Source organism: Perna viridis, chromosome 6 (assembly GCF_037379345.1).
Source record: "Perna viridis isolate PV_CMFRI_1.1 ecotype Kerala chromosome 6, ASM3737934v1, whole genome shotgun sequence".
In the NCBI taxonomy this organism is placed as follows: Eukaryota; Metazoa; Mollusca; class Bivalvia; order Mytilida; family Mytilidae; genus Perna; species Perna viridis.
Window position 1 is genome coordinate 8,592,231 of NC_142450.1, and position 23,693 is coordinate 8,615,923.

A 23,693-nucleotide genomic window follows, 5' to 3' on the forward strand; every position below is an offset into this window, starting at 1 on the left:
AACCCAGTATTCAAACTTTTCTTAACCGGAATTATATGATGTTCTATTTATCATCATAATTTGTAGTATTAAAACCCTTAAAATACCTAAAATACGAGACATAATTTGTTTTGTATTGCATATTATAGATCCTCCTTGTGATTAATTTGGCTTCCCTAATTTATAGTTTTGGTTTTGAGTACTTCTTATAAATAATTCATTTTCGGATATAGATAGTCTGAAAAATATATTATATATGATAGACTTTCATAATGTCTACAAATTAATTTTGAGTTGGTTTCACTTGTACATTATTATGTCACAATACCCACAAAATTCAAGACTTATTTTGAAACTATGTTCCCCAAACGAAGTGGGGGAAACATATTGTTCTTGTTTTGACACTCACAATTTTTCTTTGTCGCTAATGCTATGTCTGCGCAACTCCTCCGAAACAGCTGAATAAAATGAAACTTTACTTGGCACAAAAAGGTCACCAAATGGAGATATGCATGCACGAAGTGAAATTTCAATCGTGCCTGCCATTTCTAAATGGCCACAATTGAAAGACGAAAAAAAGTCATGGAAAACGGAGAAAAAAATGGACTTAATATTTGGTTAAAACAAGTCACTACAAGGACTTCCTGTCGGCCACATAAACATTTAAAAGAAATAGCCACCTTTCCAAAACGGCCGCCGGTCAAACATTTAAAAAACTAAAAACAAATGGAAATAAATTGTAGAGCCATAGAACTGATTTTCGGACTCCTGCAACATTGGGAACGTTTTTGAACATAAGTGTTGGTGTCCACAACATTTTATACTAGTTTGTATTGTATTTAGTTCTTTTTTTACACTTTATATTCACATCTTCATTGACTTGACTACTGATTTTGCCAATTTTGACCCGTGACAATTGTATGCTCCTCATTGTGTTGAAATAAACCGGAAGTAATAAACCGTAATAGAAGCGAGATATTTAGCGCGCTATAAATCCTTGTTCTATCCATCTTTCATTTTGAAATGCCTGTACCTAGTCACGATCTTTGTGGTGGTTTCCAACAGTTTTTATCCTGATATTACTATTTCACCAATTGCTATACGAACTTTCCTTTTGAATATTTCTTCCGCCTATTACCAAAATTAATCAGTAAGGAAATTTCACTATCAACCTTCATTTGATACTAATTCTGCTGATGAGAGGTTATTTCGTTCAACACGTGTAAAGCGTATCGAAATTTGTAATATATATCATCGGTATTTTAGTATTACAGATTGCTATAAGCAACATTGAAAGTGTCTTGGTTTACATTATTTAAAAATGTTTGTATATGTTTTTAAGAATGTTTTTGCAAGGATTTTTAAATAGCAAGGGTCAGAATATCGCGCAATTTTAAATAGTACGATAATAAATATCTTGCGTGGGGCGATATACAGCGAGATTACCTATGATGCATTTCGTTGATGCTGAGCGTACCATGTTAATGGCGGGCGATTTCCACCGCTTCAACATTTCATCACGATTAATGTAGGTATTCTGACCCATTTGGTTTAAAAAATATACAACCTCAAGTTGCCTCCAGACTTTTCAATGTTTTGTTTTGATCAATACCTATATTTTCGAGATCTTAATAGCTTGGAAAATTTTCTACCTGGTCCCACCTTCGAAGGCGTACTTCCCTCCTCATTACAAATTCAAACTCCTATTTCCAAACCCGATCAATCGTAATATAATTTGTTTAAAATTGATCAGAAATACTATGAGGGTGTATACAAGGAGTTTTAAAGCTGTAGTTTTCGCTACATTTGTGATATCTACGTTTATATATGCATTGGTTTTGACTCCTGACTGGGTAGCTCCGCCTTCGAGGGCGGTTGCCCTTCTAATTTTAAATGGTCCGAGGGTGAATATAAGAAATTTTGTATTTAGCCTCCCATTCTTGCTTGATATCAACGTTTGTATTTGACCAAATGTGGCAGCCAGAGTCACGACCTCGAGAAAGGTATTCCCTCCTAAATTAAAATTCTAACTCCTTCTTCTAAACCCGAACGATCATCATAAAATTAGTTTTGAATTGACAACAAAATAATCTAAAAGTGTATATAAGGATGTTTATAGCTATAGCTTCTCCTGCTTTTGTTGTATCAATGTTTCATATGACTTTATTTTGACTGCAATAGCAGTATCGGCGGCAAGTAGCTGATGCGAGTATACTGAAATCTCGCCACGCGAGATATTCCAATAAATTACGAGATGCAAATCCTTCTATATTTAACTCTTTATTTTTGTTTTTGTAAGTATGGTAACTATTGATCAAACTACAACAACCACATTGACTTTTCATTCCGTATTGCGAACTTTCCTTTCCTTCAGCACCTGCGAGTGGAGTTTTTATATCATTACTCATACGTTACGCCAGAGCTTGCCGTAACTACGCAGATTTTTTTGTATCGCAATAGACTTCTTACAATTAGGCTTCTGGAGCAGGGTTATGTTGCTACAACATTGAAGTCATCACTACAGAAGTTTCATGGTTGTCATATGGTGTAGCCATCTGCCCCATAAAACTAATTTGTTCAACATGACATAGTTTTCCTTTCCTCTTTCGTATACCCCGGACTTGACTTTATATTAGCAACTCGGCGGGTGTTTCTAGAAATTCAGAGGGTGCTTACCCTACCGGTGCACTTGGTCCGTGCACCCTATTTTAAGTGGAGTCCGAGTTCATCATTTATTATTATTTTTTGTATGTATTATTTTGTTTATTTTGTATTTTTTGTGTCTGTGTGTCTGTTTTCCATGCCTGGTCTTTGTCCCTGGATTACATTCCTTTGATTTCCGCTGTAACCTTGGTTCCCTTGATTACTCTTTACCTGGGAAAAAATGAAATGTATGTTTGCCTTTTCTTCCTCTTTAATGGCTTTTGAGTCCAATCGTTACCCCAAAATTAATTTCTTTTTATAATGAATCCCTTATTGATAACATTTGCATTGAACAATGTTTTTCGTATCCTGATGTATAGTAAATAATTGCCATTCTATCTACTTTTATAGGTAAACCATACTTTTGATATCTCGTATAAAATACAATATGGATGTTAATAACTCTTTTGGTGGTAATGGAGAGGGAAATTAAAAAAACAATAATTGGAAAATTTATGGCGACATCCAAAATACCTTAACGACGTCCTATTAATGACAGTTTGACTATAGTCCTGTTTGTTTAATTTCCGTTAATACATAACAATTAACAGATTTGATCCAAGACTGAAAAGACAATCCTGCTAGTGTTTGACATAATTAATACTGAAGATTGAAATTGTTTTACATTTCAATCAAATTTAGAACATGTGACACTTTTATTTCATCAAAATAGAAGAAGTTTCGTAGCATAAGTCTGTACTTAGGAAATTTTAATCAAACCTAATTACCAGAGACAAACGTGTATTTCTACTGTAAGAACATGCTGTAGTATGTCGTATCGACGTAAAACATTAGACAAAAGTCATTTTATTTGTGCAACATGCTTACGTACAGTTTAGTTTTTATGTGTTTAAATTTAAAACGGGTTTCAATTATATCCAACAATTAGTGCCAAATTATAATGCAGGCTGAAAGATATGTGTTGTACATAAATAAGTATCGGTATATGAAATAGAGATCAACTTCAATGTTTGTATTTAATATTAGAGATGTGGAAATCAAACGTACCTGTTGACTTTATAAGTGTTTGTATTTTTTGTATCTTGTGAATTTTATCATGAGTTGATATTCCGTATTAACCAGGTTTTTGGTCTTTTTGCTGATATCAGTCAGAATGTTCATAAAGTTAAACGGTTAAATAATGCTGTCTTATATACCAATTGAAAAAAATGTTCATCTTCAATGGGGCAATTGCTCTATGTTTCAATGTGATGTCATAATCAAATTTGAACGAGCGAATATCAATCACTGTTAAAAAAATAATACAAATACATATTTTTGACTATTATTTATTTCATTGTGCCCCATCTGGTCACACTTGTGGACGCAACATTTACCGGAGTTATGGACCATTGTACTTCACAATTTTTTGCGACTTAATGAAAAGTTCTTTTTACATATTTTGTCTAGATTTACAGCCTGTCTCTTACATTATGTCATAATTAATTGATTTTTAAATTTTGAAAAGTTCATAGTAATAAGAGAATGCATCTTTACGGAGATACACGTAAGATGAACACTGTGACGATATGGTTAAATATATCAAGAACCGCCATTTTGCAAAATTTATTCTTTCGTTATCAAAATATTGACGAGTTCAATATATAAAGATATTTATTCTAATTCATAAAATGTTCAAATTATCAAGATATTTTTCAATTATTTTTCTCTATACTTCAGAATTAATTTTCAATTTCTCGGCAATCTGCGCACGAACCGAATTACTTTTTTGGTTCATATTTTCGACACATTTAGACGATTCAATTATTTTTATTCAGAGTTTGATAAGCTATGACTTAAATAATATACACATGCATAACTAATATCTTTGATAGACATTGTTATTTACAGAGCCTATGTAATTTTAATCAGTATTCGGATTCAGTGGAAGTAATTGTTGAGATTAATAAATTGATTATGATGACCTAGAGCGTCTGATGATATTCGGTGTTATTATAACTGTATTTACATAATGCTATATAGTTGTTTTTGTTTCCTTATATACCCATAACAAGCGCCTAAGAGAAAACTTGAAAAATGAGTTCTGAAAAGTTATCAAGCTATTTCCTCATTTTGGATCATAAACAACTTAGATTAATGCCCCTTTTGTTTCTTCATTAGTCATTTCTTTTTGTTTCTTATGATACCTTATTACTGTAGATTTTTATGAAACAGTCATATATTACTGTAATAGTAAAATACGTTGCAGCTATGATACTGCAATCGTTATCCAGGAAAGAATTAACAGTCCCTTCAATAGATATTTACAGTAAATTAGACCTGCCTGTAATTTGAACTTTTAATTAACACAATTTAAGGTAATACTTTTTATGTTGACGAAATAGGAATTACAAGTATTACACCCCTCAACAATGCAATTTTTTACGATAAGTTTTAAATAGAAGCATTCATTTATCGAATGGAATAAAAATAGATTAAACGATTGAATATATTTTTGTTACCACATTTAAATATATAGGTTTATCATATGGCAGCGATTTTAAAAAAGGTAGACATCGCAAAACTATTTTGTTTTGTGTTATAGCTTGGAGTTTAATATAGGAAACGTAGAATAACGTTACATGGCGTATAATGATTAATATCAATGTATTTATCGACATAGTCTACATCTGATATGCCCTGCCTGGCATAAGAAAAACAGCAATTTTTACGATGGTTAATTATTTGAAAAAAAACTCTTGGAGGCATTTTGTATTATTGTATCACCATTGAGATAAATTCTCACGATGTGACGTACGCTTCTTCATATTGATACTCTGAATAAGAATTTCCTATTATTCTTCTGCTGAACAGAACTATATCAGGGTTCATGGACGTTTCTGATGAACTGAATCCAACAAAATGGAACAATTATGACAAAACAGTCAGAACAGTATGTCTTCAATTAATTAAAAAAGGCCATTACCTGAATATGAAAACGATGTACATAAATGAAAAACCGATTACTATCTTAAAACGGACTGTTCTTATTTTTTTTATTTAAAACAAAAATGGTGTTCCTGAGAAAACTATGATAATTGTATTTGTTATCAGTATGTGTTTTCAAGTTTTTTGAAATTCATTTGTATAAAATAATAGTCATATCAAAGTGTTACATATGAACAAAAATACGAGAGTAGGATAAATATAGGAAACGAACAAAGAACAACTAACAAAACCACCGAACGCATTACATGTATATCTTGCTCGACTATTTAAATATTAAAAATCTTTACAGTTTTTTGAAAAATGATGAAGCTGTTTTCTTTTTTATCTATGTTTCAAAAATAAAAGTTTCACCTGTTGATATTTTAATGCAATAATGTACATATTTCAACATAAAATTCCTATAATAATTAAAAGAGTGCAAACCAGATGAAATAAAATCTCTTTTAAATGTGCTCATATTTGAATGTTTAAAACCAAAGTCAAGTAGAGTTTCAAGTCAATGAATTATTACTTGGTGATATCATTACATTTTGTGTATGTAGCAAATCAAAGTAGTGTTTTGACATTAAAATAAAAAATCTCATTGTTCCACATTTTAATTAATAAAACCACTGAGATTATAAATCAAAGAACAAAAGAGAAATCAAAGACGGATTCTTACATAGCGTTTTTCTTGCTGTTCAAGTTACGAGTATGTTTGGTGTCTGTACTGATCTAAATGAAAACATGACATATCGCTCATCAATATGATTTTAATGGTATTTGTACTTAAACAGGCAATAGTCGATTGGTATTTTCGTAAATTAAAACATGTTTAATGCACGAAATATTAACTTGTCAAAAGCGTATTAATCACATTGATTATTTATGATTTCCAGTAATAAATACGATATTCTGTTATTAATGCCACTAACATTTTTGTTTTCAATCTCGACTTTGCTGCGTCAAAATTTGCCATTACTAATAGTTACTGAGGCCATTGAATATAAGTAATATACATACATTAATTTGTGTACAAATCGGGACATTAGGTGTTAAAATGATTGCTCCCCCGTACCTTTTTGTTGTTTTCATATATCAGGAGGGTTATCTACTTAGCTTATCCACGAATTTATTTTCAATCTATAACTGTAAAATGACAAAGAATAGAAATTGAGATAAAACACACTCTATACATAGCAATAGAAGTCAATAATCACAACACTTTTCGCGATCAGTCTCAACATACTATTTATAAAGTGATATTAAATCTGTCACAATGAAAACTTAAGGCAAAAAAAAGCTGTTTAGCGCTTGATGCAGATTAACTGGGTCTGTCAATAATATAATATATCATGTTTTGTTCAACATAAGCTATAATTAAACCAACTCATTCATTTTTTTTTTAAATTTACATAAAGGAAATGAATATCAGTAAAATAATGACTACAATAATACAGTTACCTATAACATATCTGCCATTCCATTTCATGTCTTTTGTAAATGTAGTCGACCTGCCAGATTTTCCAGTTATCTTTTGACTTCCTAACGCAGCTACTAAATTTAGATCTGAATGAAAGAAATAAAACGAAAAAATATGTTTGATAAATAAACAGACGTTTCTATTTTTAGAAACCTTTATTGTATGACAGGCACATTACACTGTAAATTATTTATTTCATTGTTGTTTACGGTGGTTTAATGGTATGATAACTGGTAGTATTTTTATTCACCAAACTTTACGACAAACGTGATGATTTTTCATTCAGAATTGAAAACTTTCTTTTCATCTGTGGCAACATCCCTTCAGCACCTGCGAATGGAGTGTTCATATCACAACTCATACGTTATGCCAGAGTTTGCCGAAACTACGCAGACTTTTTGTACCGCCCTGAACTTCTTACTAGTAGGGTTCTGGAGCAGGGTTATATTGCTACAAGATTAAATTCATCACCACAGAAGTTTTATGGTCGTCTTCATGAACTCGTTGATCGTTATGGTGTATCCATGTGCGTCCATGAAAACTGATTTGTTCAACGTGTCATAGTTTTCCTTTCCTATTTCGGCTGCCCCGGACTTGACTTTTTATGAGCAACTCGGCGGGTGTTTCTAGAAAAGCAGAGGACGCTTACCGTACCGGTGCACCTGGTCTATGCTCCCAGTTTTTAGTGGAGTCCGAGTTGCTCATTTGCTTTTGTTACTTTGTATGTATGATTTTAGTTACTTTATGTTCTTTATTGTGTATGTCTGTTTTCCATGTCTGGTCTTTGTCCCTAGATTACATTTTTTATTACCACTAGAACCTCGGTTCCCTTGATCACTCTTTCAGACACTCGGAATACTTATAGGACACCAAGGTCCTTATGTTTGATAGCCCGATTGGTGACTAAATAAGAAATTTGTTATTGTATTTTATTTTTGCAGTCTCCGTCCCAAGACTGAAATACTTAATTCTGAAAGTTTTGATTTTTCGGAGTTTCTGTCTGTGATCCTGTTGTTTTTGTACTTATTAATTTTTAGTATCCGTTCCAGATTTTATTTTTTATGTATTTTATTCATACATTTATTCTGCAAGACACTGTTTTGCTTATATATTAATTCATTTTTCTGAGGTTTCAATCCTGGAATTTTTATTGTCACTTTATTCGTATTCCTTCAGTTTTCATATTAATGTTTGTGTATTGATTATTTTGCAGAGTTTGTCTCCAATGAATTTGTTTCATTTATGTGTTGTTTCCCGTTTTTAAGTGTCCGTCTCAGAAATTTTGAATCTTTGTTGACAAAATTAGTATATATTTCTCTTTTTTATTTATTTAAACAGTTGATATAATTGTTTATTTAGATGATATTATAAGTATTACTTAAGATATAATTTTAGTCAAAATATGAATGTCAAAACTACCAGTGTTTTTACAAGTCGGTTGTGTACTTTTCTAAACCAAACTGAGTACAAGCTTTAAGTGTGAAGGTATTTAAGCTTTTCAGTTAAAATTTATTAGCAAAGATAACGTGACCTGCAAACAAATTTGTGAACATTAGGTATCAGATAATTACATTTCCTTTCAATAAGGAGCATTGTCATTAACAAATTTTAACTTCAACGCATCCGTTAATGAAAACAAAAACAATATTGTTCCCATAATAAATCCTTTTACTCTTCACCAATTTTGTTAAGCCACAAATTTGAAAATGAATTAGCAATATTGGACGTAATGTTTTGTCATTTCACAATCACTTTAGTCTTTACCTTTGCTATAAAAATGTATCATCATTAAATTTGAATCGTATGCATCATAAATATACTTTAATAAGTAGCATTCCAGATAAGAATCGTGCGAAGTGTGATTTATGGTTGGATAGCCTACATATTTTTATTTTTGATATTTTTTTATAATGTTATAGTAAACAGAAATTAACATGTGGCTTTTCATACAACCTTTATTATTAGGAGAAAAAATGTATAAAATGTACTATAGAAATCAAAATTAAGGGAGATACCTATGTAAATGACACTAAAATACAATAGAGACAGTTGGATTTTTAATGTGGATTATCTTCTAAGAGCAGACAGATTATAATGCATAATTATATTTTTATCATATTTACCTATAAAGCTAATGAAAATAGACTGTTTTGTGGTATATCACATAACTATTTCATTCCATAACTACTTACTAAATAAAAGTCATATTGTTAAAATATTAAACGATAAAGAATCTTCTGCCATGGTAACAAGCAGACATAATGAATATGTTGTAGTTGTAAGAAAAGTGACAAAACCAAATGTGCCATACTCAATAAATTATGGATTCAATATGCATCGTCATCAGTTTAATCGTACAGTCTGCAAAATAACAATCGTTAATAGCAATGTGTCATACAATTATGTAAAGTAAGTTTCTGTACACAACCAGGAGATGGAAGAAACTTTGGTACAATCAATGTCAATTTTAGTGGTTCAGTAATGGTCCTAATAGTATTTGAAATTTACTCTTACTGTTCGTCTGTTGCTATACATATACGCTGTAATTGATCCATTCAAGCATTGGTGATACTGTGGCTATAACACTTTTCATATCCCACAAAGTATAATTGGACAAAAAAAATATAATATTTCAATACCCAATATGCTGTTAAAGTGTTTCAAGGAGTAACCTTTCATCAGCAGCATAAGAATCAAATAAAAAAAACACAAAAAAACACAAACAAAAACAAAAAAACAATCAGACATATTGCAAATTTCGATATGCTGTGCACGTCTTTCAAGGAGTTACTTCTCCAAAGCAAATGGAAATCAAATACATAGGAATAAAATTTAACTAAATAATAATTGTAAACTAGAAGTACACAAAGCTAACGTATTATAATTGAAAGACAACTCTAGTGCCACAAGGATCTACCATATGAATTAAGCTGTTTAATGTAATTTGAATTCTGCAAATTACATGATGTATAATATATGATGTACTTCGAATTAAGATAAGTCTAACTAGTGGGCTGATGAATACCATCAAGAACAAACCTTTTAAGAAGTATACAAAGAACACGGTACATACGCCTCAAGAAACATAATAACAGTGAAGTTCGAAAAATATTTTATGAGTAATATTCAGCAATTTAAGTTAAAGAGATATAGGTAGTTTATATTCAGGTTACGCATCTATGTTGCAGCTGTATCTGTACGACTAACAGTACAGAATTATGTATTTATATCTTAAACAACCCATGACAATACTAGTTGATAGTAATAATATCTATTCCCAACATCTTACATTGCAAAACCATTATTTAGTCCTATTTTCAAAGAAAGGTGAACTCTTGAAAATAAAGTTTAGCGTTGTTGTTTACATTGTTAATATATCCTAATTTAGGCTATCCTATTTATACTGGCTTTGCCTAATTGTTGATAGTCTAGATTGTACTAATCAACAGATGCGAAGTACGATCCTTCTAAGTGATGAGTAGATGTTTGTATATATTTGTGACTATTGAATGTGACACTACCAGATGTGACTCTCTTGAGTGTTGTAAGGGTAGCCGTAAGCAACAACTTACATCTAAGAGAAAGTAAAATCTTCTTATTGTATTATCGTTGCCTTATTTGATAAACAAGACGATTTGGAAGAAAGGAATACTTCAAAAATAATGTTCTAAGTACAGTAAATATATAGCATTATTCTAAATGCTCCAAGTCACACAGAAATAGCCAGAATTGTGTAATACAATTCCCATTGATAAACGTACATAACCACAATAATATACACTAATCACAATTGGTCTACCATGATGATAACAGCCTAATATTTACATTTAGATGTAAAAGAAAATTCTAATATGACGTCCTTAAAAGGCTTTGAGACCACTACTGTGATCAATTTTCGATTGCTATATGAGCAGCACGCGACTTATTGGGCGTGGCACTGGGTGTTGCTTGTGTGTTTGTAAATTAATGCTCAATTTAATCATGTAAACAAACACACGTAACATTCCGATGTTTATCAGCGCTTTCATTCATTTCAGTAGCGTGGATGAATATCAAGTTCATATTTAATATTTAATAATGATATTAAATATTGTTTTAGAAAAGTTATATCATATTCCGTAAACATCACTTACACACGTACTCGGTAGCACCGTAATAGGTCACGGAAATGTAAAAATGGACCGCTATTATCCTATTAGAATCGAAATAAATCAAGTCTAGATTTGCTCGGGGTAAAATAATGCGGCATAAATGGTCAGCCCGGGTAAAACAATGATAAAATGAATTTTCCGTAATTTATTTCTTAAACAGACCATTTATAGAATTATTGTCTTTTACCTTGTGTTTTTTTAACTGTATTTTTTTACAATGAAGTTAGCTGTCATTGTTACTCTTCGTATACCATTTTTCAATATCAGTTAAAGTATAGGTACACGACAAAATGATACGGCTTTAATATAAGGACTGTATAAATTTGAAACAAGAGGCTCCGAGGAGCCCAAATAGCTTACCTAGTAAAGTTTTGCTTTCAATGGCAATAAATCTAACAAGAAGTCCACAAACTTCGACTCAGAAACTTGGTAAGACTTTTCAAAAGTATCATTTCATTAATTGAAAGTTTCGTTCTATCTATAAAAGATTTCAAGTTATTGGCTGACAACTGCTAAAAACATAATTTTTTCACCTTTCATGGGCAATTACTCTTACATGGAGCTATTGGACAACTTCAATTCCCTAGAGACGTTTGTAGGCCTTATAAGAAGGATCATTTCAGCAATTGAAGGAACTTAGCTAAAACTAACGGTTTTTGAAATATATGAGAGAAACTTATGACCGACCCCTTTGTTCTATTTTTATTAACAGTAGCCATGTTTTTTTTCCGCGGATCAAAAATTCCTACATTAGTTCTTTGAAAAATAACCTAAGAAACATTCATACCAAATTTGATTCCAATTGGTGTGGTAGCTTCAGAGGAGAAGATTTTTGAAAGAAATAACATCAATAATAGCAAAAAACCTTGAAAAGGGACAATAACTCCAACATGGTTTAACAGATTACAACAAAAATTGTAACGTAGATATGTTCACACTTTGCTGAACACATTAATTCCAAGATATAATATGGCTGAACCTAACAGTTTTGGGGATACAAGCGAAGAACTACTGTCTAACCCCTATGTTCTATTTTAAGTAACGGCGACCATGTTTTCGACGGATCAAAAATCCCCATATCACTTTCTATGCAAGATACATTAAGAAACATTCATACCAAGTTTAGATCTAATTGGTCAGGTAATGTCAGAGAAGAAGATGTATGAAAAATTGTAAAAGACGACGACGACGACGACGACGGACGCCAAGTGATGGCAATAGCTCACATGGCCTTTGGACAGGTGAGTTAGTAAAAGTGCTTAAATATTTTTTATGATTAGTTTTGGTTTTGAGGGTCAGATTAAAAAAAAAAGAAAACCAGGCGGTTGCAGATAGAGATAAGTAATTTTGTTTATAAATAAGAAAAAAACTTTAAATCTTTTTTTCCCGAACACTAATTTGTTCGTTATAGTAAACAATTCTTCTCTCGCTTTTTGAACAGCCAATCAGTAAGTTTAATGTCAATGATTACATTCTGAAAACTTACGAAGTACGCACTTATGAAACATTCTTATTATGTATGAGTCTGGTTGCTTTGGCAATGTTAATATACATTTATATGCACTGAACTGAATGAACATCTTTTAAATTACTGTCGATTGATATCATGCATTATATTTTCAAAATGTTAATCGCTTAAAAATGGACGGCAAGGTTGACTGTATAAAATGATGGTTACCTGTATGTGTTCAGCAAAAGCATCAAATTAAAAATGAATAAGTTTCTTTAATTAAAAATCGTATTTCATGATTACCACCAGATGGCTCTATTATTTTTTAATATAACCAAGTAAAAGTACATTGTTTTCCAAAAAACCGTTAGATATAGCGATGTATACGATACACATTTCCAATTATGACTTTTCAAAATTTAATTTAGGGGATTTTTCAAGAAAATGAAGTAAAAAGCCTCGGTTGTTGACATAATGGAAATTTATCCTGGTTATGAATATATTTTCTTCATCCTTTCGAAAAGATTAATTAATTGATGTATCAGTTTGGTCAGACGTTTTATCGTATGTCACATAACGCCTGCAACAACCGTACAATTTCAAATTTGTCAAATTGAATGAAAATTGATAACTTGTAGTTTTAATATACATTCGATTAAATATTTTCCCTGTTTTTTTTTAATGTTTGTTGCAATTTTTATGATGTGTTCAACGTTGACCAATTTCAGTGCAAATCAAAATGAGGAGTTTTTATAATACAATGAATATAATAGTCTCTTTTGCTTTACAATATGGTTGTTTTTTTTAATTTGGTCTCCATTTTGAATCTTTTTCATATTTTAATTTTAGTTATTATCTCAATTTTAGGGACTTTATTTTGTTCTAAGTCTAATAGCACCGGTTTGGAAACCGTTTATGTTGCTGCCAAACATAATTAATTCTTGGATTTTTTGCTTTTTTGTTGAAAGCAGGTTTGACACTTATTCTTTTTTTCAATTTCTTTTTTCGTATACGAAAAATATTGATAATTTGGTATTGATATGATGTAAATATTGGATACCCTCTACGCTTTAACTGTATGTTTTGAATGGATTTCATCTTAAAAAAATATTAAACACTCATTTTGCATGACACTCAAGCTGGTAGTGCACCACTTCGAGCTAGTTGATTCTAGAAATAGGTTTCTCTCGTTTTCCAAAATTGCTTATTCTTATATCATGTCGAATTCATACTTTGTGTAACATTGTACAGTATCTTAAATATCTATACATATACATTACATGAATATGTGTTGTTTAACGGTGTTGTTGGATAATGTGGAAAACAAGGAAATCTCAAGAATAAAAGTATAAAAGACTCTATCATACATTTGCATGCCTTACTCCTCCTACTACTGCTACATATACATATGTAACACGTACATGTATCAAGCTTGTGTATTGTAACTGAATGGTTAGTAAAGCATATAACAACACACATTGCTGTACCTAAATGCATATTGACGTATACAAATGAATGCATCGGTTTCAAATTAAGTCTTTTTGAAATATTAAGGAAAAAGGGCTGTTTAATATAAGTGAATCTGGTGTGTATGACACACAAGATCCGAGCTATTAGACTCTAGGTATCGCTGATTTTCCACGCCTGGAGACTGCTTATTCTTATGCCATGTCGAATGCATACTTAATACAACATTGTAAAATAACTAGGCACGACTAAGCATAACTTTCCTTTTGTACCACGGATTGAAATAATACTGGGAATATCAACCGTTACCAATCAGCACATGTGTTTAATCGTGTATCCGAAAGTGATATTTTCTTGCAAACTAATTGCATATAGTAAACCTTGGCTTTGAAATATAGACATTTCCTACAATTGATATATTTTTTTTTAAAAAGGTGTTAAAGATGTTAGAAGTATTGTACATAATGTTGTTTTAAGGATAAGGGTTGCATGATGTTAGATGTGTACAACGTAATAGGGTAAAATATATATATTAGGTAGGGACTTTTGTTAGTTGTGAATGTGTTTATCAACGAGAAAAGTATAAAGTAGAGCTATTTTACTATGCATTTTAAAAAGTATTAATATCAGAATCTTTTTTTCGGTTTTCCTGGCACTGTGATGTTCTGAAGAAATCTACTGGTTTTGAGTACCATGGTTGTACCATGCACCACCTTCCTCGGTCATCTTTTGACTCCTCTTTAACCTTATTTCACTTCCCCGTGTGCTGTGTATGTACGTAACTCCATTTCTATACTACATGGCGAAAAAAACAGTATGTAAGCGCGACAGTAAAAAAGGAATGCTTTATTAATAGAATCCTGTCAAAATGCACATGTGCAAATGTTTAAAGTGGAATACTTGTGGTACCAGTGCTTCGAAAGTAAATGTGTGCTAGGCACATATAAACTGCAAAACACACATAGGTATATTCTGCAAATGTAAGAAATGAATATCATATTCAATTATTTATTATCATTCATTTAAAGGTCATTTCATTTTACTTGATATTTGTTGCCATGTCAACTAATTATCAGTGAATACATTAGTGTGAATGATGAGAAACGTTCCACGCATTTTTGCCTATATTTATATTTGTAGTAGCTAGGACATCTTTGTCTTCAAAGTATATTTAAAACTAATCAGTTTCAGTTGTACAATAGTCAAAACTAAACAACCCCAAACATGGTGACTGCTAGAATCGTCTATGAAAATTTTGGCAACTACAAAAATAAAACACATCAAAATAATTCCCCTGTTTTGGGAGAAAACGACCAAAAATAACCCGACGCAAAACTATCCAAATTTACGGTAATCTCTAATTGCCATAATATTGTGGTGGGAAAATTATGGGAAATGCAATAATGTTGAATATCCTTCATTTCTGTTGTAGGGCCAATTTTAATTTTCAAACTGTTAGATAGTGTCCTTAACCGGATTTTATTATTGAATTTCTAGGATATAAATCTTTCAAAATCAATAGAACAATATTTGTGCATAAAGATAATACAGTACAATTCATTCATCTCAAGCATTCAGCAAGCTTTCCATGCATTTCATGTAAAAGGTAAAAACACATGTGTATGTGATTGGCCCTCTGATTAATTGAACTTTCCAATAATGTTGCTTCTTTGACATACTGTGATAGGAGCTTACTTGTGCTGGATTTAGCTTCCTATTTCAACAATATTTGATTTCTTCTCATAAACAATTTACGTTTTAATTTGGAACTTTCTATGTTTTAGTTCGTATACTTCTGATGAGAAGTAAATCAATGAAACACATGTACATCACACCTAAACGTGCAATATTTAAATGATTGGTGTTTCGTTTTCTTTTTTCATTCACAGAGTTGCGATTTTTACTTCTTAAACACAATGCCCTTTACACAGAACTATACATATCTTTCTTTTAAGTCTTAAAAGATACTTATGCGAAGACGAATTCTGAACTCCTTGTCACTAACGAATGATCGAGTTGATCTCAATTAATAACAATTTCATACATGTGATAATTTTAAACAACGACTTCAGGTACAGAAGGTATTTTATAATAACCACACACACATGTCCTATCATTAATTCTGACCTTCATGTGCATCTTCATATTCATAAGCGATCACTCTAAAAACGTGTTTGTCAATAAGATAAGAATTATACATGTCAAGTTTTACTTAATGCACCAATGTAAATATATAAACATCAGCAAAATTTGTAAATTCAATCTATAAATTAGTAGAGTGTTGAATTAATGTAATTACATGCACGTTACAACTGCACTATATAATTATTTTTGGCGAATAAATAATCGCAGATAACTGATAGTTCATTATTATTATTGAACCAGTATTATCCTATGAACAAACAATGATACATGATAAAATAAATTGTTGCATAGTTTTGCCTGAATTTGTTTGAGTTTTTTTTTATTTTGTCAATTTCAAAGCTATCAAGTTTATATAGGGGTTTGAAATGTTCCATTTTTTCAATACGTTAATTCCTTTATCTTTTTCACTCTATTTCTAAAAAGAATATAGATAGTATGCACTAAAATATTTAATATTTAAAATCTTTAAAACCCTTTAATGGACAATGCTAAAATATGCAACGCAATTTATATTAGAAAGAAATTATTACAACTGACACCATATAAAAATGAAAAGTGGAACAGAAAACTCTGTACTGAAAAAAAACTATGCAATGTCGCATATAATTCAGAACGATTATTTTTGCAAAGTTCAGTTTCGTCTTGTGGCTTTGTTATGAGGCATATTATTGATGTGCACGAAGCTGTTTGCTGTCTTATGAAAATGAACGTGTATGTATGAAAGTACGTACGTATGTTTGTGATAACAAATAAACAACCAAACTGATTAACCAAACTGATCAAACTAAGGCAACATCAAAAAGGAGTAGTAAAAAGGAAAGGCAGTATCACAGTTAAAACCAGAAAATTAGAAATTACCACTTTGTTCCTGACGTGGTACAGGCAGGTATTTTCCTGAGTAACGTTGGTTTAAACCAGGAGTATGTATGTTCGCCATGCTTTTTTTTTTTAATAATGTGACAACTTTTCAACAATGGATATAATTGCCACATAAATCCAAAATCTGTATACATAGCCACTAAAATGTTTTTTTCTCTTCAGCTTCGTGTAAAAAGCATTTTTTTCTAGATAGCTCAAGACCAATTATTTTTTTCTCAAAAATTAAAATAAATCCTTAGCCTCCACCCCAACACAAGACAATCAATTGGTTATTGTCTAATGAATGGGTAATATATACACGCGTATAATATTAATCTGACAGCAAATTTTATCAAAGAATTATTCATTAGTTCTCTGAATTAAAGTTAAACAGTACTTCATTATAACCCCAAACTGAAATCCCACCTTCATCAATATTCAACGTCACACGTATGACATATTTAAGATACAATTCCTATTTTACTTTACCAATATACGTAATGGCATGTAACATTCGTCTATAATTATGTAACGTTAACAGCTCAATACTTTGGAATTTCTAATTATTTTTGTAATTGAATTTTTATAATGCTCTAAGATGACATTTTAAGCAAAGATGAAAGTATTTTATACTGTATTGTCAAATTAATAATCTATGTACAAAATCACATAGGGTTCCTACATAAGTAAGGATGAAAATTTAAAAGAGTAATCAATGGAAACAAGGTTATAGCGGTAATCAAAAGAATGTAATCCAGGGAGAAAGACCAGACATGGAAAACAGACATACACAACAAAGAACATAAAAGTAACTAAAATCATACATACAAAGTAACAAAAACAAATGAGCAACTCGGACTCCATTAAAAACTGAGAGCATGGACCAGCTCCATCGGTAGGGTAAGCGACCTCTACTTTTCTGGAAACACCCGCCGAGTTGCTCATATAAAGTCAAGTTCGGGGTAGACGAAAGAGGAAAGCAAAGCTATGACACGTTGAACAAATCAGTTTTCATGGCGCAGATGGATACACTGTAACGATCCACGAGTTCATGATGACGACCATAAAACTTTAGTAGTGATGACTTCAATCTTGTAGCAACATAACCCTGCTCCAGAAGCCTATTTGTTAAAATTCTAGCGTGATACAAAAAGTCTACGTAGTCTCGGCAAGCTCTGACATAACGTATAAGTTGTGATATGAACACTCCATATGCAGTTGCTGAAGGGATGTTGCCACAGGAAAGTTGACAATTTTGAATGAAAAGTCATCATGTTTGCCATAAAGTTTAATTTACGTAAAGTTTGTATCATGGAAATTTCCGTATTTAAATATACTGGTATGCATGAATGTTGTGTCTGTTAATGATTTATAGACAAAACATGCATATGGTAGGCAATTTTAAATGACTCATGTAGGAGCATCGGTGTATATAATCGCGCATATAAATTGTAAAAAAACAATGGTATTCACACATTCCGTATAATCTTTCATAAATTAAAGAGTCTGCAAGGCCAAAGGTACTCTTACACTTCATCAAATTGACAGAGAAATTAACAGTAATAAAAATCAATTCAAATTGGGACTTTAACGGTCAATTAGAGATACTTCATTTATAAATTCCTTGATGATCTAGTCTTATAAGTTATCAAAATCAAAAGAGTTAAATAAAAAAACGAATTGATTTTTATTTCAGTTTATGCTTTATATCAATACATTTTTTTCCATTAAAACGCAATTTGTACCACATTAGAAGAACTTCCCAAGCGGGAATTTTCAAATCTGTTTACAGTTTATATTCTTCTACCTTTTACACTACACTTCCACATAAAACAAAAATTCAGTTATCTTATCTAACAGGTCGTTCGATAAATCGGGATGTCAATATATTTATTTGAATTCTTAACATACTTTTAGTAACGTAAAATATAAAACTATGTTCATTGGACTTCTTTTGATATATTTGCATAACTCTAATTCCTTTTAGAAAACACTGTCATCCGCTTTGGCGATACCGTTTATCGTCAAGTTCTTGTGATTACCATGGGAAACGATTGTTCGCCACATTTAGAGGACCATTTTCTGTACTCTTGCGAATCACAACTTATGGCTAGAATAAAGAAAAAAAACCATTCCAAACAACATATGGTAGATATTGTGTAATAACACATAGGATATAAGGACGATAAGTTGGCTCTTAATTAACAACGACGACTTCAGTATTTATACTAAAGATAAATGTCCTCCTGAACTTCTTTTGACAAAAACATATATCGATGATAAAGACTGTAGGTTTCCGGATTTTATTATGCATATCAACAATGGTAAACTTAATAATAAAATTTATGATAAAACTATGATTTTTATTCCCTATTCTTAACTATCTGTTTTTAGAAGGTACCGTTCCTTTGTCACAATCATGTGGTGTTTACATATCACAATCGGTTCGAACTATGATTAATACGGGCTGGTACCTCCCACCCTATATCATATGGTGATATTCTTCATAAAGCACAGAAAGCTCAATACTTAGTCCAAAAATGTACTTATCCGTTAAATAGGCTAATTCGCAAGAAATAAAATTATGATTAATGCCCTTGTCTTCCGCTTTAATTTACTACAACCATTCTTGAATAAATTGAATTTAGAGATTAGGACATGAACTATCAAGCTATCAAGAATACTTAGTCAGTTCTTGCCGTTATATTTTATACTTAAATACATATAAACTCAGCTTTAGAGGATGCATGGAGTGGAACCCATTATTATTTATGCCGGATGAATTCTCTTCGTTTTAGTAAGGATTTATTTTTGATAAGAATATACATGTAGTAGCATTTGCTATAATTTTGTTCTGACTTGGGTATTGATACCAGCCTATCTTTATTATGGGTGAGTTGAGGTTGTAAAAGATGATTTATCTTAATTACACAACTAATTACAAAATGAAGTTAAGTGCATTAGTATATGGTAAGGTGTTAGATAACGTATGACCTTCTTTTCACTGAACTAGCGACAGGCTAAGATAAATGTCTTGAAAATGTTGGCATAATACGATTTTAATTTCATGGTCCTCAATTACTTTTGATTATAAGATTTCTTGTTCATGCAACAACATTGTTTATGATTGTTAAACCAGTCTATAAGCATTTAGCTTCAGTAAAAGGGTTCAAATATTAGAATTTTTATATACTTGTCTACTACAGAATAAGAAGTAACCACTTAAATTATACACCAAATGTGCAACTTCGATGCAAAAGAATTACAATCTTTTTTGTCTCAATCCAATGATATCCCATCCGATTATGTAATTCTCCTAGATGTCATACTGCATATAAGTCATATTGTCTCAGTTACGGCAGTATGTTTCAATTTAACGTATGTAGTTCATCGTTATACGAATGACATGTCTCTTACTGAAAGTTAAACTATTATAAATCAACGAAGAATCCTGTAATTTTAAATCGTTGAAGTTGCACTTTTTTTAATGGAAGTGTCGATTGTTAAAAAAATATTATTCCCAAATCTCCACTCTTATGAGGCTGACTTTATAGCTGATTTGATCAGAAAGAAAGAATATCGTTTGGCTAGATCCTTCAATCTCAGTTTCCGCTATATAGATGACGTATTATCTTTAAACAATCCTAATTTCGGGGATTTGATACATCGCATGTACCCAAAAGAACTTGAGATAAAGTATACTACTGACACTGTGAAGTCAGCCTCATATCTTGACCTACACTTAGAAATCGATGGTAAAGGAAAACTATTGACCAAACTTTATGACAAACGTGATGACTTTTCATTCAGAATTGTCAACTTTCTTTTCATCTGTGGCAACATCCCTTCAGCACCTGCGTATGGAGTGTTCATATCACAACTCATACGTTATGCCATAGCTTGCCGAAACTACGCAGACTTTTTGTATCGCACTAGAACTCTAACAAATATGCTTCTGTAACAGGGTTATGTTGCTACAAGATTGAAGTCATCACTACAGAAGTTTTATGGTCGTCATCATGAACTCGTGGATCGTTATGGTGTATCCATCTGCACCATGAAAACTGATTTATTCAACGGGTTATGGTTTTCCTTTCCTCGTTTGTCTACCACGGACTTGACTTTTTATGAGCAACTCGGCGGGTGTTTCTAGAAAAGCAGAGAACGCTTACCCTACCGGTGCATCTGGTCCATGCTCCCAGTTTTTAGTGGAGTCCGAGTTGCTCATTTGCTTTTGTTACTTTGTATGTATGATTTTAGTTACTTTATGTTCTTTGTTGTGTATGTCTGTTTCCATGTCTAGTCTTTGTTTTGTCCCTGGATTACATTCTTTTGATTGCCGCTATAACCTTGGTACCCTTGATTACTCTTCCATCCGTGTCCATTGTACTTAGTGTTCTCTTCATATATTTCATGATGTTTATACGATTTGACACACAGACTGACGTATAAATTACGTACATGTTTATATATCTTCATTTTATGTTCTAACTTCTTTTATTACACTCAGAGTATCTGTTATCAATATACACTTATACTCACATATAATAAGTGAAGTCTATACTTCTTTTATTTCTTTACATTATATTCTACCATACTGTCGATGAAAGAATAAACGGGGTTTTAACCTGATTTTTTTTTATAGTTCTGTCAGTGGTTTCAGGACAATTCATTCGAAAACAACGACGACATGATCAAGTTATTCGAACTATTCAAAAACCCAAGAAATTATTGACTCTTATTATGTAAATGATCCTTGGCGATGCCATCCTATCTTAATTTTGTTGTCATATTAAGATAATATAGCACTCTAAATATTCTGCTAACAGTTTCTAATCTACAGCACATTCGAATGAAAATCCGCAAAGAACCTCAGGCGTTCTAAAAATATCGAATAATAGCTCGACACAGTTGATAGGTGCGGCAGCACCATTTTTGCTTTATTAATTTATTTGTTTGTTTGTTTGTTGGGGTTTAACGTCCGAGCAGCAATATTTCAGCTATATACAGACAATGAACATGAAATGGATGATAAAATGAAAATGAAATGAAAAAAAAAAAACGATGGGTCACAAGGACAATAGGGTCGACAAATTTTGATTGCCACTGGAAAAAGGGGATGGGCAAGGTCGGGCATTCTAGCCTCCCGTGGCGGAGCGCAAAGGTTCCCACTCCTATCGAACACCACAGCAGGGTTCTTGAACGTGCGAGGAACGTGGCATCCTTCCCAACACGATGCACCACTATGGTTTGCGGTCAGGTTTTCCGTATTATAGCCTGACAACCCCAGCAAGTAACACGCCAGGGGTACCCCATTCCACCACCTGGGCCACACATCCAAGTTGCTCTGTGGGCAGAGCGCCTAGCCCCCGGCTAGGTTTCTGGGCACTATTTAGTCGCCTTATACGACAATCTTAGCGCTGCTGCAGGCCTATTCTTTTAACACCTGGGCCTGCACGGGGCTTATTAATTTAAATGGTGTACTGTTGACAATTCAATATTTGAGTAAATTTAAGTGTTGCTGACAAATACAAAGCGGATTACAGACAAATTTTACAATATATTATCATTCAAAATGAGATGATGTGTTGTGCTCGCAGACTTAGTTGAATATGACTAAATGTTCATTTTATCATCCATTTCATGTTCATGAATATAGCTGAAATACTGCTGCTCGGGGATTAAACCCCAACAATCAATCAATCAATCAATTATACCCCACTGTTCTTAAATACTGCAGTGATAACTCTCCTACAATGTTATGACAGTGTTAGTTTGGATGACTGATTCAGCTGTACAATATAACGAGTCTAGAGAGCATATGCAATTGCCATCAATGAGAAGCAGTTACCTTACAATCTCTCCGATTTATAGCTTCTTATTTGAAACTTTGATAATTAGGACTAGATTAGTCAAATGTCTCAGAAAACTGAAATTTGATTGTTCAAATATAGTACAAAGAAAGAAAAATTAATATCGAAATAATAAATGAGGAGACACACCAATACAAAAGAGGTTGAGCACTCAGGTGCTTTTATAGGGAAAACTGTCCCCGTTTCTAATTAAAGGTCAATTCCAATTAAAAGTAAAAATATCTGACAGAGGAAATTGTTTGTCATGTGAGAAACGGACACTTAATCACGATGAATAAAGTTGTGGTGACACTTTTTGAAGTAACGAACTTGATCTGTGGGCAATATGTATTTGACACAGTTCTGTAAATAACAGAGATCTTTACATGAAAATCTATGAAATGTTTACAGTTTCAAGAAAAGCTTTAGAAAGACAAAGATAAAACAAATATGAACAATATAACATGTCTTGAAACTCTACATAAGCGAAACAAAAAGGATGAACAAACGACTTTTTGTATATTGATCCACCTTTTTGAATAATTAATGGGACAACAAAACCACAAGACCAAAAGATCAAAGTAAACAAAAGAAAAAACAACACGACAACTAATTATCCACAGAATTTTGATTTCTTGTCTACTTAGCTTTTTTCAATTGATCTCTGTCTAGTTTAA

At 31.9% G+C, this 23,693-nt stretch overlaps 1 long non-coding RNA gene across 1 annotated transcript in view; it reads left to right on the forward strand.

Moving 5' to 3' along the window:
- Positions 1-1,448: 1,448 nt before the first annotated feature.
- LOC148613523 (uncharacterized) overlaps positions 1,449-23,693 on the forward strand; it is a 36,860-nt gene continuing 14,615 nt past the window's right edge. Inside the window, exons 1-2 of the long non-coding RNA XR_015923144.1 lie at positions 1,449-1,507; positions 12,385-12,485. This is a non-coding gene — a long non-coding RNA (uncharacterized LOC148613523). The remainder of the gene's footprint in view (positions 1,508-12,384; positions 12,486-23,693) is intronic.